This window comes from Rattus norvegicus, chromosome 2, assembly GCF_021556685.1.
Source record: "Rattus norvegicus strain SHRSP/BbbUtx chromosome 2, alternate assembly SHRSP_T2T, whole genome shotgun sequence".
Classification (NCBI taxonomy): domain Eukaryota; kingdom Metazoa; phylum Chordata; class Mammalia; order Rodentia; family Muridae; genus Rattus; species Rattus norvegicus.
Genome location: NC_141535.1, coordinates 3,673,925 through 3,688,104, shown reverse-complemented (window position 1 = coordinate 3,688,104; position 14,180 = coordinate 3,673,925). Strand labels below are relative to the sequence as shown.

Here is a 14,180-nt window from a genome sequence, read left to right as displayed (position 1 = left end):
CCAGTCCTTTTCTGCTATTAAAAAATGAAGCTGAGATGATTAAGCACGTAAGTTTAAGGCCAAATAGCAGATTCATGTCTCTAAGTTTATTGTTAGACTGCTTTCAAGATAATTTATTACGATAATTAATGGACAACAGTCCAGATTATGTATATAGTTAGATGGTTTGTAAAAAAACACCAGAAGTCCACAAAATATGACATTTAATATTCTTTCACTTTTATTGAGACATGTCCACTCCCACCAGCTCCCCTTTGGTATATTCAAAGAAGAAACTGAAAATCTCCACCTCCACGTCAGGTGATTTATTGTGGCAGACAGACACTATACAAAAATTGCTCCAATTCTTCTACAGACTAATTACTGTCCAGAAAAGGAAACATTGCAGAATAAGTTGGCTGAAAATTTCTGCCAAGCCAGAATGATTAGCCCTTCAAAATTCAGTGTTTCAAAACTCTTTCTGATGATCCTAGGCCAGAAGCCTGTAGACTTGCTCTTACATGTTGCTCACAGGGGACTGTGCAAATAGAAAATTGTCACTATAACCTGTCTCAGTTCTAGAAGTCATGCTAGGCTTCCTATATTTACAGATATATGGCTCATTCTCAGATTACTGGCGGGGTTGAAAACTTTGTATAATCTTATAACCCACTCAGACAATTTAACTTTGAGAATACATATTTAGTTAGCTAGTTATCAGATAATACATAAGCTAGAAAGGACATAACAGATTTTAAGCCTTTTAAAAGCTAAAATATATCTAAATGTTCTGTTTAACTGATAAAAGTTGGGCTGGGTGTTAGGTACATCTTATACTTTTAAATTACAAAATGATAATACTTGTGCTCAACTTATATTTGAGAAAAAAGTTTCTGTTTTTTTTTAATTAAAAGGGTAAAAGAGTTGATTGATGTCATTATTAAGGTGAAGGGAGGTACAGTATAGAACCAGGCCTGGCATTGGATAAAAAGGAAGGATGGGTGGGAGAAAAGTTTTAGAGAGGCAGAGGAAGCCAGAGTGAGCATGTGAGAGCACAGAGAACATGGCAGTAGATGTTTAGATGTCTTTCTACATATTACAGGTTGTTATGACTATTCTCAAGGGATGGGTGTGTACAGGACTCTGTGCCATCTAGATTGGCAAATTATATAGTATCAATTGCATCAGAAAATATTGTTTGATGTGTTCTTTCATAAGGCAACAACATTGAGTTTAGGAAGAGTGTATGGTGGCCAGATGCATGGGCCTACCAAAGAATCGGGATGTGTTTGCCTGGCGTGGTGGAAACCCAACCAAGAGGGCTGTGGATGAGGGAGGAACAGCCTGACAGGGAGCCATGTTGGGGAGAATAGTGTGTCAGAAAGTAGATGGGGGCAGCATGGAGCCACTGAGATAAATTATTGCTATTTCCAATGGCACCAAAAAAATTAAGGGAGTGAGACACCTAGGGTATAACTGGGAACCAGTTCTGTCAGGTTTTTTTTTTTCTGTTTTGTTGTTTTTATTTTTATTGCAGCACATATATTGAGTGTCGAGTGTCCTGAAGGGAAACATGCTTAAGTCCTTAAGTATGAAGTGATTTATTGCATCATGGCCACATATAACCATGATGGGATACTAAAGACAAAGATAGGAGAGTGAGGATTTTTAATTTCCAAGAACTTATAGGATTTTGGTGTTACTCAATCATATGATTTTTTTTGGGTAGGATATATACCTTGTGATCTAGACTAATAGATGAATCACAGAAAGTAAAAAGGTGGAGGCAGAGTTACCATTAAAGGTTTTTGGGGCCTGGGAATCAGATGCAAGGGACAGAGAGACTACAAGGCCACAGAATATGTGGCTTATCAATTATATTGAGAGGTTACAAAGGGAATGGCAGGTTTGAGGAAAGCAGCCAGTTAGACAGGACTGTGATTTAACACTTCCCTGCTTAAGAAAGGAAATTCAAAAATCACATCCAGCTGGAAAGTCTTATGAATACTATGAAGTAGCTATTAATGTGGGAGCCAGGACTGCCCTAGACTTTGTGAAAGACCTGGACAAAACAATAACTGGAACACTTGTTCTATGCCCTTACCCAGGATCACACTTGTCAAGGCCTGTCTAATGCTGAAGCCAATGTCTAAAAGGAGTCAAGGTTGAGGGAAGAGACTCTACTCTTAGGTTGTGGTTATCAGTTTTTAGGCAGCTGTAACTGTGGTATCCCATGTTCTTTTCGTCAGCATTGTCTGACTTAATCATTTGCTGACTTAGTTGTTCCCCATGTAAAACCACCAGTACCCCCAGGACTGCAAATTATAAATATGATTCTACAATTTCTAATAAAGTGCAAATAAATTTCAAGCAATCATCACAAAAATGTTTACTAACAGCAGTCACATTTTAAATCAGACAAACAAAATATAAATTGAACACCATGTGCTCCAGCTGTATATCCTCTGGACATAACCCCAAGACACCAAATTACTACAGAGGTACTTGTACAGTTTCACCCATTGTTTCTTAGTTCCCAGCAGGGAGGAAATGCAATTCATATGAATCCTAATGGTGTGACTGCTCTGCTTTTCCTATCAGTTATTTTGCTATACTGCCACTATGCCATCCTCATCGTGCAATCCTAGATACCACAGTGATCTATGACTCCAGATATAATGTTTGACGATGTAATTGCAAATATTGGAAGAGAAATGAAGCCTTATATACTGCTATATATTTATTTAAATGTCCCTGTTTGTTTTATTCCAGAGACTGTGCTGCTAAAGGTATATACACACTTCTCCCTCATTTCCTCTGCTGAAGGCTATGTGGCTCTGTTTTAATTCTCATGTGATAAAGTATCACATTCTCTATACTATTTCAAGAGATGTATCACTCTTACTCTTTTCTCTTTAAAGAGTCTAAACTGTCGTTATAACAAACTGTGCTGTTTATTTAACAGGCAAACCCAGAAATATCAAGTGTGCTTCACAAGGTAAGTATGCAAAATACGGTTTTATAGAATTCCTCGTAATGCATCTATTCCTATTTTTATTTTCTGGTCTATTCAGGTGTCTTTTATAATATCCACCTGCTTGTTACCTATGGAAAATTACAAACAAAAGCAAAAACAAAAAACAATTAAAGTCTGTTATCAAATCTTAAGCAAACATTCATCACTCTAGGACTGGGAAATTGCTCAGAGGGTAGAAACATATGGACCTGGGTGTGAATATTCAGCATGTATACATAATGCCAGGCATAGGGGATAGCTACACATAACAATTACCTCTGAATCCTGAGGGCTCACTGACCAGTTCTCCAATCCCACACTGAATTTCAAGTTCAACAAGAGAACTTATGTAAAGAACAGTGAACAGCACTAAAGAAGACACTTGAAATTTTTCTCAGAACTCCAAAACACATGCACAGCTGGATAAAGCCACAGAGTTACAGGCATGCACCACACACTCACATCCACCAACATTCTTACAACACACAACACCACAGATACATAGAAAATGGTTAAGGGACTGCAGGGTAATTCTTAATTTGCTGTTGTCACCCAGTATGTATCTTATATACTGATAATAATCAAGAAAAGATTAAGCTGAAGAGAGTTTATCCATAGTTTTTACTTTTGCTATATTTTAACTTAATTAAAATGCTTTTGTAATTTTATGAGATTCTAGAATCACCCAGGACAAAAACTTTTGAGCATGTCTGAGAGAGAGAGACATCAGACTGGAAGAGATATACTGCAAAGGCCCTCCAGTCAGAAGGTGGAACCCAGATGCCCTTCAACAGAGGAATGGATACCGAAAATGTGGCATATTTACACAATGAAGTACTACTCAGCTTTTAAAAACAATGACTTCATGAAATTCCTAGGCAAATGGATAGAACTAGGAATTATCATCCTGAGTGAATTAACACAGTTAGTATATACTAGTCCAAAGCTTGGAATACCCAAGATACAATTCATAGACCATATGATGCTCAAGAAGTAGGAAGAACAAAATGTGTACACTTCAGTCCTTTCTAGAAGGGGGAACAAAACACTCAAGAGGGAGGGGAATATAGGGACACAGAGTGGAGCAGAGGCTTAAGGAAAGGCCATCTAGGTGCTGCCCCATCTAGGGATCTATCACATCTGCGGCCACCAAACCTAGTCAGTATTGCTGATGCCAAGAAGTCCTTATTGATGGGAGCTTGATGTGGATGTCTCCTGAGAGACTATGCCAGAACCTCACTGATATAGACAAGCATGCTTGAACCTAACCATCGGACTCCATGGGGACGCCAATGAAGGAGTGAAGGAAGACCTGAAATGGTTTGCAAACCCATAGGAAGAACAACAATATCAACCAACTTGACTTACCAGTGCTCCCAGGGATTAAACTACTAACCAAATAGTACTCATGTAAAAGCCTAATGCTTCAGTTGCATATGGAGCAGAGGATGGCATTGTCTGGCATCAATACGAGGAGAAGCCCTTGGTCCTGTGAATGTTCCTTTCTCTAGTGCAGGGGAATGCTATGCTATTGAGGTGCGAGTGGGTGGATGGGAGGAAAAGCATCCTCATGGAAGCAGGGGGTGGGTTGTGGGAGAGTGGCTAACTCGGCACAGGAATAACATTTGCAATGTAAATATATAAAATATCAAGTTAAAAAATGTTACCACTGCCCTTAATAACCCTATATAAGTTTTCAAAATCCACTTGCCAAAATTCTTACTATGTCTGTTTTGTGTTCACACATGGACTATGATGGATTAACACCATATCTGGGAATTTCTTGTCAGTATTAGACATAACATCTGAATATATGATTATTTATATCCATTTTTTGTTCAAGAAGAATCCGATGCCAAAGAAAATTTCCTCTTTTTGATTAGCATGGAAATTATATTCAAAATAAGCCAATAAAATAAAGGATACCTGAGTGTATACACATTCACATACATATTCATATATATGAATATGTGTGTATATATGTATACATGATGTAGCCCTCCTTCACAGGGCATCTAGGCCTTAACAGTTCCCTCAGGCCTACACATTGCATCTAGGCATTCGTTTTTCCCCTAGACCTTTAAGAGCCAGCAGCTTTGCCCTCTGAGCCATCAGTCTACAGAGGAATTCATAGAGAAACCCTATCTGAAAAGCTAGGGGAGGGAGATAAACAGATTAACTGATTGATTGCTCTCTCTCTTTCTCTCTCTCTCTCTCTCTTCTCTCTCTCTCTCTCTCTCTCTCCCTCCCTCTCTCTCTCTCTATCTCTCTATCTATCTATCTATCTATCTATCTATCTATCTATCTATCTCTCTCTCTCTGTGTGTGTGTGTGTATGTGTGTCTGTGTGTGTGTGTGTGTGTGTTTGTGTGTGTTCAACTGAGGAGGCACTGGCAAATAAATGTTTGCCCCTCCTTTGTAAGCCAGCCGCCCCAATACTGCCTTCCCTTTTCCTTAGTTTGTTTGGTTTATTCCAAGTTAATTGTATCTGTTTCTTTAATTTCCTCTTCATTTCTTTAGTTGAGTCAGGGGTCTTTGCACATAAGCCCTGGAAATCAGAACCTGGATCAGGTCTGCAGCCTGCTCACAGGGTTCTAACCACCTCCACCACTCAAGTGATGCAATTAATGACATGCAGCACCGCACCTGGCTTCTTTTCACTGCATATTTACTTTAGTTGCAAGGTTCATTCAGGTCTGAGAGAGGAGGGAGGGAAGGAGGGAAGAGAGACAGAGAGTGACAGAGAAACAGTGAAAGAGAGGGAAAATTGTAGGTTATTGCTCCTTCTCTTCAATCACTGTCTGTTGTTTGCCATCTTGGCAACCATGCCCCGAAACCCTACCTTGGGTAAGATCAAGCATAATGGTAACAACCATATAATTCCTGCTTAGTCGCACTGAACACCCCAGTCATCACTACCTGTAGAGAATTGTAAGGGGGTTACTCTGATCTAGAGAGTAGTACCCTTGAATGAAATGAGAAGCACAACAAGCATTATTTGTTTTGAAATATAAGACATGGAAATAACTACATGTGTGGATTTACAGACAGAAAGACAGAGAGACAGACAGACAGGACGGACAAGACAGAATAGGACAGGACAGAACAGGACAGGACAATAGAAGAAAACAAGAACACAAACAAAAACTCAAAATGGAAGTCTGGTTCCAAATAGTCTTTGTCTGCACTGTAGCTCTAGTGTTGGTGGTCCAGCTTATAAAAACTTATACATGGATGGTTTTGGGAAATGCTGCTGGGTGTTCGGTTCAGGTCCAAGATAATTGCAGGTAACTAGACAACAAAGAAAGCAGTAGACTAACTTCTACAGTGTTTGTTTTCTGAGTGTGTTATCACACAGAAGAACCTACCAGATATGTCATGAATTCCGGCAGTAACAGCAGAAACAACCAATGAGAAAGTGTCCTTATAATATTAGTAACTGCAACAAAATGGCAGACTATCTAGGTAACAGTTACCTAGCCATTAACTAATCTGACATAGGCCTTCTTCACATTGCATCTACATAGGCCTTCCTATCTTCCTCTCCAGTGCTGAGACCAAAGTGAGATCAAAGTCATGCATCACCATGGGTGCCTTCCTTTTCATTTTTTTCTTTCATCCTAGGAAGTGTGTGTGTGTGTGTGTGTGTGTGTGTGTGTGTGTGTGTGTGTGTGTGTGTGTGTTGAAAGAGAGAGAGAGAGAGAGAGAGAGAGAGAGAGAGAGAGCTTTAAAATCAGCACTCAAGACTTTTTTCTTCCTATCCCTATCCCAATCCCCCCAAACCAGCAGTAAAGCCACCAGCACCAGAGACAGGAAGATGAAATCTCTAGTCTGAAAAACTAGAGGAGGAAGATAAACAGATCTCTCTCTCTCTCTCTCTCTCTCTCTCTCTCTCTCTCTCTCTCTCTTCTCTCTCTCTCTCTCTCTCTCTCTCTCTCTCTCTCTCTCTCTCTCTCTCTCTCTCTCTCCCTCATAATTTGTAAAAGTGTTCCCTTTGTGCTGTGTGGATTCCACTTTATTAAACAAGTTTCACATCGTACTAGCTCCAAAGAGGAGTCAACAGTCTCTTGGCATGCAGGCAGTTGTTGCCTGCTTTAAATATTTTTTGGTGTGTTTGTTTGTTTGTTTGTTTCAAAACCCAGGACCTGCCTTTGTTCAACAGATCCAAACCCAGTTCTCCAAGGGAAAAATGGAGTCAAGTCCGAAGTCACTGGCATTTAAGTCATCTGCCATTGACAGTCATAGGAGATTGGAATATTGTGCTTTCTCCAATGGAGATTCACCTGGGTATGCATCAACCACATATAAGGAAAGGCCTGGGGTACAACGGGGTGGTGGATGGGGAGGAAGGATCTGGAAAGAGCTTTGCGATGGGAAACTATGATCAGAATGTTGCATAGAAAACAAAATTTGTACTTTAAAAAAAAAAAAAAAGCTCCCGATATCTATCCAAAAAGGAAAGAAAAAAAAAAAACCGACAGCACAGCTTTACTGAATACAAATGTTCCATCTCCCTGTATCCAACCACTCCACTCCCAGATAGGTAGATGATAGTTTGCACTTCTGTCCCAGTTGTGCTATCGAAGTCAATAAAAGGGGAACCACCTCTGTGGTCCTGTTTTACACACTCAAAATAAAATGAGTGGATAGACGTGCCTGGCATTTTAAGATGCTCAGTTTCTTTGTAAGCTTCATTTTGTTTCATTCTTTTAAAGGTTTATTTATTTATTTTCATTTATATGAGTACAGTAAAGCCTTTTTCATATACACACGGCAGTAGAGTACACGGGATATCCCTTTGTAGAGGGTTGTGAGCCACTATATGGTTTCTGTGGAATGAAACTCAGGACCTCTGGAAGAGCAGAGCAGTGAGTGCTCTTAACCTCAGAGCCATCTCTCCAGCCCTTCACAAGCTTTATTTAACTAAACATTAAACATGAATCAGAAATGCCAAATCTTGTAAATATGGTCCAGATTTTGCGTTACTTAGAAATCCAGAGCTGGCAGGGCGATGCTAGGATTTGAGAGTGAGCAAAGGGAGTCTTCCTCTTTCCCTGAGGGTGTGCTATCAATTCCATTACCATTTCCAAACAGCTGGGTGTGAGTCTAACTAAGGTTTTCTTCAGTCATTTGCCATGAGCCAGAGCACTGAAAGGATAGCTAGGGATCAAACATTCACACTGAAATCATCACTCACTGATTTCAGGCAGAAAACTTGACCCCCCCCCCAAAGAGGCACCGACTGGCTCAGCACTGAAGCAAAGCATGCTAGGGCAGCTGCAGTATTTCCCTGACAGAGCTTCAGTGCCATGCGTATTCTCCAGCCCCACCCCACCCCCTCTTAGCTAGCTCCTGTCCACCCCTCCCCCTTCCCCCACATAGAGGGAGTAGCCCTCCTGTGTGTGTGTGTGGTGGTGGTGGCGAGGGGGCGGGTTGGAAATATCTCTTGAGAGAGAGTTCGGGTCTCCCAAACAAATAAATAACTGGAAACTTCATTTATTTCCTTTATTTCATTGAGCATACAGTGGAAGAGGGAAAAGGAACAGGGAAACTAGGCCAACTGGTAGAGCTCCTTCCATTTTGTTTCAAAAAGGAAAAGTCAAAGAAACAACACTACCTGGTTTTCATGAAAGGAACAGAATGGTAAAGGTTGATACATCTGCTCACCACTTAATACTTTGGCTTTTAATAAAAGGGCCAAGAGATCTACCTCCTATTTGGTAAAAAAGAGAATAAAAACCCACAAAAACATTCTGTCAGCCAACTTCCCTTTAAACCTCTGTTAAACAGGAAGACTGGTTTTTTTAAACATCATTTTAAATATTTAAATATGTATTTGTGTGTGTGTGTGTCTCTGTGTGTATGAGTGCCTGTGTGTGTGTGTGTGTGTGTGTGTCTGTCTGTCTGTCTGTCTGTCTCTCTGTCTGTCTGTCAGTGTCTTCTGTATGGAGAGGATGTGCTGTAATACTCGGGGCGGGGGAGGAGGATCCCTCAATGGACCAGACCTGACACCCTCCCCGCACTGCTCCATAACAATCCCTGCTGTTCCCGAAATGCTCACTTGGCTTCCAGGCTGTGGCACGGGCCACGATGGCGACCAGAACAAGGGGACGCCCCTCCCGGTGAGAGGAGGGACTCACACAGGCCCAAGAAAGCACCAGACACCCCCTCCGCATTCTCCATTAATGATCCTTCTGCAGGTTCACCTACAGAAACCTTGTTATGACTTTTACTTCCTCTAGATAATCAAGTTCCACCATCTTCTCAGCCCTCCCACAGGGCCATGGGCTGATGAGGCCTCACTAAACCATCCAATCGGTAGTAGCAAAGGGCGGTGTGTACAAGGGACAGGGACTTAATCAAAGCAAGCTTATGACCTGCACTTACTGGGAATTCCTCTTTCATGGGGAATAATTGTAATCCCCGTTCTCCATCATGAATATGGTTCAATTGGTTACACACGCCTGCAGGCATAGGATAGGCACATGCTGAGCCAGGCAGTGTGGTGCACGTGCAGCCCAGGACATCTAAGGGCATCACAGACCTGTTATTGCTAACTCTCAGGTGGCTGAACACCACTTGTCCCTCTAAGAAGTTGGGGGACGCCGACTGCTTGGGGGTCGCGTAACTAGTTAGCATGCCCGAGTCTTCTTCCTTATCTGAATTAACCAGACATATCGCTCCACCAACTAAGAACAGCCATGAACCACCACCCAAGGAATCGAGAAAGACCTATCAATCTGTCAATCCTGTCTGTGTCCAGGCTGGGTGAGGATTCCCGTGTTGAGTCAAATTAAGCTGCAGGCTCCACACTTGGTCAATTCTGTTAAGTTTCAGCTTTGCAACCATACTCCACCGGAACCCAAAGACTTTGGTTTCCCAGAAGATGCTTGACTATCATGGGAATAACGCCACCAGGAACCCAGTTGGCATCTGTTTAGTTATGTACCCCCATTTGTTTTTCTTTTTCTTTCTCCATTTCTCTTTCTTTTTCTTTCGTTGGGGGAGGGCATTTTTTTAATTCACATTTTAAGTATTATCCCCTTTCCTGATTTGTCCTCTAGAAACCAGCTATTATTTCCCCTCATGCCTCCTGTTCTATGAGGGCAGTTCCTCAGTCACCCACTCACTCCTTCCAACCTGCCCATTCTGACAGTTCCCTACACTGGGGCATCAAGCCTTGACAGGACCAAGGGCATCTCCTCCCATTGGTGGCCGAAAAGGACATCCTCTGCTTCATATGCAGATGGAGCCATAGGCTCATCCTTGTGTGTTCTTGGGATGGTTGTTTAGTCCATGGAAGATCAAGGGCAGGGTTTGGTTGGTTGATATTGTTCTTCTTATGGGGTGGCAAACCCCTTCAACTACTTCACTTCTTTCTGTAACTCCTCTCTTTGGAACCTTGTTCTCAGTTCAATGGTTGACTGCAAGCATTCTCCCTTCTTCCCTCCCTCTCTTCTTCCCTCCCTCCCCACACCACTCTATGGTTGTATGTTTGTGTGTTTGTGTGTCTCTGTGTATGTGTGTGTGTGTGTGTTTCTGTCTGTCTGTGTGTCTGTCTGTATGTCTTTCTAAGTGAATGTCAGTTTTCTTTTCTTAGATAAAGTGATGAGATAAAAGTCTTACCCAAGCTATGCAAATATGTCCTTTAGGCTGAGCCCAGAGTATGTTTTCCCTCTGTTCTACTATTTATAGACCTAATACTAGGAGCTACTAGCCCCCATGTAATCCAACCTTCCAAGCTGACTGATTCAATATGGTGTCTCTTTGCATCTTCATGAGATATTCTGCTTGGACTCACATTAACTTGGACAGTGTGTTACAATCTTCTGGATCCTTCTAATTCTCCAGCTTTTTCTGTTTTCCCCAGTGAATAGTTTGTTCTCTCAGAACCTGAATCTGTAAAAACATGTCCAGAAAACTTCCATAAACACATGCCACACACTACAACTTCTCTTTCTTGCTCTACTTCTCTCTGTCTTTCTTTTGTCTATTTTTGTCTCTCTTTCTCTACTCTTGTGCATTCTCTTATTCCTAAGCTGTTCTCATGTGAATTGGGCACATTTTAACTGTGATACATTCTGTCACTTTTTTCTTTGAATTACTACTTTATCTGGCCCTCAATTATATGACACTTTCAAACATGGCTACTTCCTTACATAAACTAACCTTACAATGTACAATCATTTTGCTAATATTTATCTACCTAGTTCTTACCTGGACCTATTGGTTGTAAAGAATTAACCTTTCAGGATGCCTATATTTATGGCAGAATCTTTCTGACCTTTCATATATGATGTCCTGTGTCTCAAAAATGAGGGTATTAGAATAAAATTATTTTACACATTTTGAAGAAGTTTGAAAGATTCAACTTAAGTCTTATTTTATGATCCAATTAGCAGCCATCAGTCCAAAACACAAAATCACTAAAACAAATCCTAGTTACATCAGGTAGGGTGGGAAGATATCCCAGTGATTAAGCAGGCAGGAAATGTTAGAGAGACATGGGAAGAAGATTGTTTATTGGTCTATATTTATCGCTTGCTCAGCCTGTGTTGTTATAAAAGCTAGAACAATACACCCAGGAGTGGGACAACCTACAGGGTGCTGGGCCCTCCAACAAAATTATTGATCAAGAAAGTGCCCACAGGCTTTTTCATAGGACAATCTTATGAACAATTTTTTCTCAGTTAAGATTTCTTCTTCCAAGTTATCTCTAGTTTTATATCACATTGATAAAAAACCTTCATATATAGTTTGTAGGTGAGAGTTTGTGGATGTATATCTCTAAGCTTCTGTATTGAAATGATATCATTAAAAATTTTACAAAAGAATGGTTAATAATAACCTCTCTGTGTGCGTGCGTGCGTGTGTGTGTGTGTGTGTGTGTGTGTGTGTGTGTGTGTGTGTGTATGTGTTTCTTTAATCCCGCAGGCTTTCGGTGATTCTCGGTACCGTGTCAGTGCGGGCATTGGGCATCGACAGTGTATGTCAGTGAAATTATGTGTGTATATGTGTTTCTGCATGCCCACAGATATTATATGTATCATAATAGGGTATTAAAGAGGACAATGACTTAATCTAAAGAAATGCTTTAGATTATAGCACACACCAGCAAGAAAACATTCCTTTTTTGGCATGGTGTAGCAATTGGGCTTGCAACAATAAATTATGAAATATACTAGGAAGAGTGAAATAGCTCAGTAGGTAAAGATATTTGTTGCCAAGGCTGTTAACCTTGGTTTGGTCCTTGGGACATACATAATGGAAGGAGGAAATGAATGCCATAAATTGTACTCCGTCATCCTGTATCCCTGTACATATGTGTGTTCCGTTTCTCCCATTTCTGAAGCAAGAAAAAAATTACATACATGGAATTTCTGCCTAGTATTGCAGAGCAACAGAACATCATATTGAGAATTAACAAAAGAATACAAACATAGGTCATATGCAGGCAACTTGATCTGGCAGAGATAAGCTAAACAGCTCCTGGATAAAATAAGTTCAGACTCATGAACATGTATTACTCAGATTGGTGAATCAAAAAACTTAAATATGGGGCATGTAGATTCCAGAGACTTTTCCACAGTGGTATTTTGTAACCAGGGTGACCAGACAATAGCACTTGTATTTGTATCACTTAGATTTATAGGGACCTTTTCCTTGCATGGTAGAGGAATAGGCATCTACACTGAAATGTACTGTATGTAACTAGAGAAATAAAACAAAATGTTCTCCTTTATAACCAAATCAGGACTACGACTAGGAGATTCCAGGTTTCTTAGTCACATCGTGAAATAGAATCAAGTGACCTTGTTCCAATATGATATTCTTCATTCTTTCTGAGATATGAGGTAGAGCATGAAAGACAATACTCCAACAACTTGGGTTTAGGGTAATATACTAGTTAAAAGTGTCAGGTGTATGAGTCCAAGGGGATCTGACATCCATCAGGAGTCCTGGAATACTTCCACTGGACTCTCCACAGTGGTTGCCTGTGGAGGATTTAGTTGCTGAATAAGCACTCATTTTTCAAATGTAGAAGACATCAAAATATAGACAATAGGGATCATTCTCATATTCATTTTCAAAGCACCCCCACAAGTTTTCTATTGTCTTACTTGGAAAGGATAAATTTAAAAGAGTAAAACAGTATTATTATACTCAAGGAAAAAGCTTGTGTCAAAGAAAGAAAACAATAATTAAAGGCAAAAGTCTATGTTTTTCAATAGAGTGACTATAAGGAAAAGAAGTACACTTTAAGCAGCAATTGTTGTTATCTTCTTCAAATTCATGGAGCATGAATGTTATAAAATGAATCATAAGATAGAATAACAATGTAGGGTTAGAAGCTAATTTAGAGAGGAGCAGAAATTAAAATCAAAGCAGCTCAGAGCATCAAAGAAGCCTGTGGTAAAACCAAATCTGTAGCAACGCAATTGTAAGCAATACCCATTATGGAAAAGTAAAAGACAATTCAAAAGGCTTATTAGTGTATATGATGGACACTTTTGTCAACTTGGATTTAGATGCCTCTAAATCTGGAGAGGTTTGTCACCTATTGAGAAAGCAAAATGTTGTTCCCCTTCAGAAATATGAAGTAGATTGAATAATTTTACCCTCTTTGTCCTAGTAAAAAAAATAAGGCCAGAAAATAATTTAAATTGTAAACATGTGTGTGGGGGGCTATTTCTTTATTAAATTATGTGCGAATATTTGCCTCCATAGGGTTGCCTGTGGAGGCTAGAAAATGAAGGGTATTGGGTCCCTGAAACTGAAATTACCAGTGATTATGAGTCATCTTGTTCTTTGAATCTAACATGGGTCTTCTTCAGAAGTAGTACATGTTCTTAACTTCTCCGTCAAGTCTCCAGTCTCTTGTAAAAATAAGTTAAAAAATGATTTCTGTTGCCTAAAGACAAGGAGGCTGAATGAATATAATGATACTGATGTTATTTTTAAAGATGAAATTCATTATGATAGACAATGGGCATAATATATCTAAAACTAAGAAAAGATAAAGTGCAAACAATAAGGAACAGTGTGCTGTATGAGAGATGTTGCAGGGTAAAAAATGACATGAAACTTTCTAAAGAGTCTTGAGTCTGTTTAGAAGGTCACAGTACTTTGTGTGTACATGTTTGTGTGGGGGCACATGTGTCTGCAGTTGCATGTCCACAGGTGT

At 40.1% G+C, this 14,180-nt stretch overlaps 1 pseudogene; it reads right to left on the bottom strand.

Annotated features, from left to right (window-relative positions):
* Nucleotides 1–9,178: 9,178 nt before the first annotated feature.
* Nucleotides 9,179–10,069, bottom strand: LOC147995922 (18S ribosomal RNA; annotated as a pseudogene; the record flags this gene model as incomplete).
* Nucleotides 10,070–14,180: the final 4,111 nt, after the last annotated feature.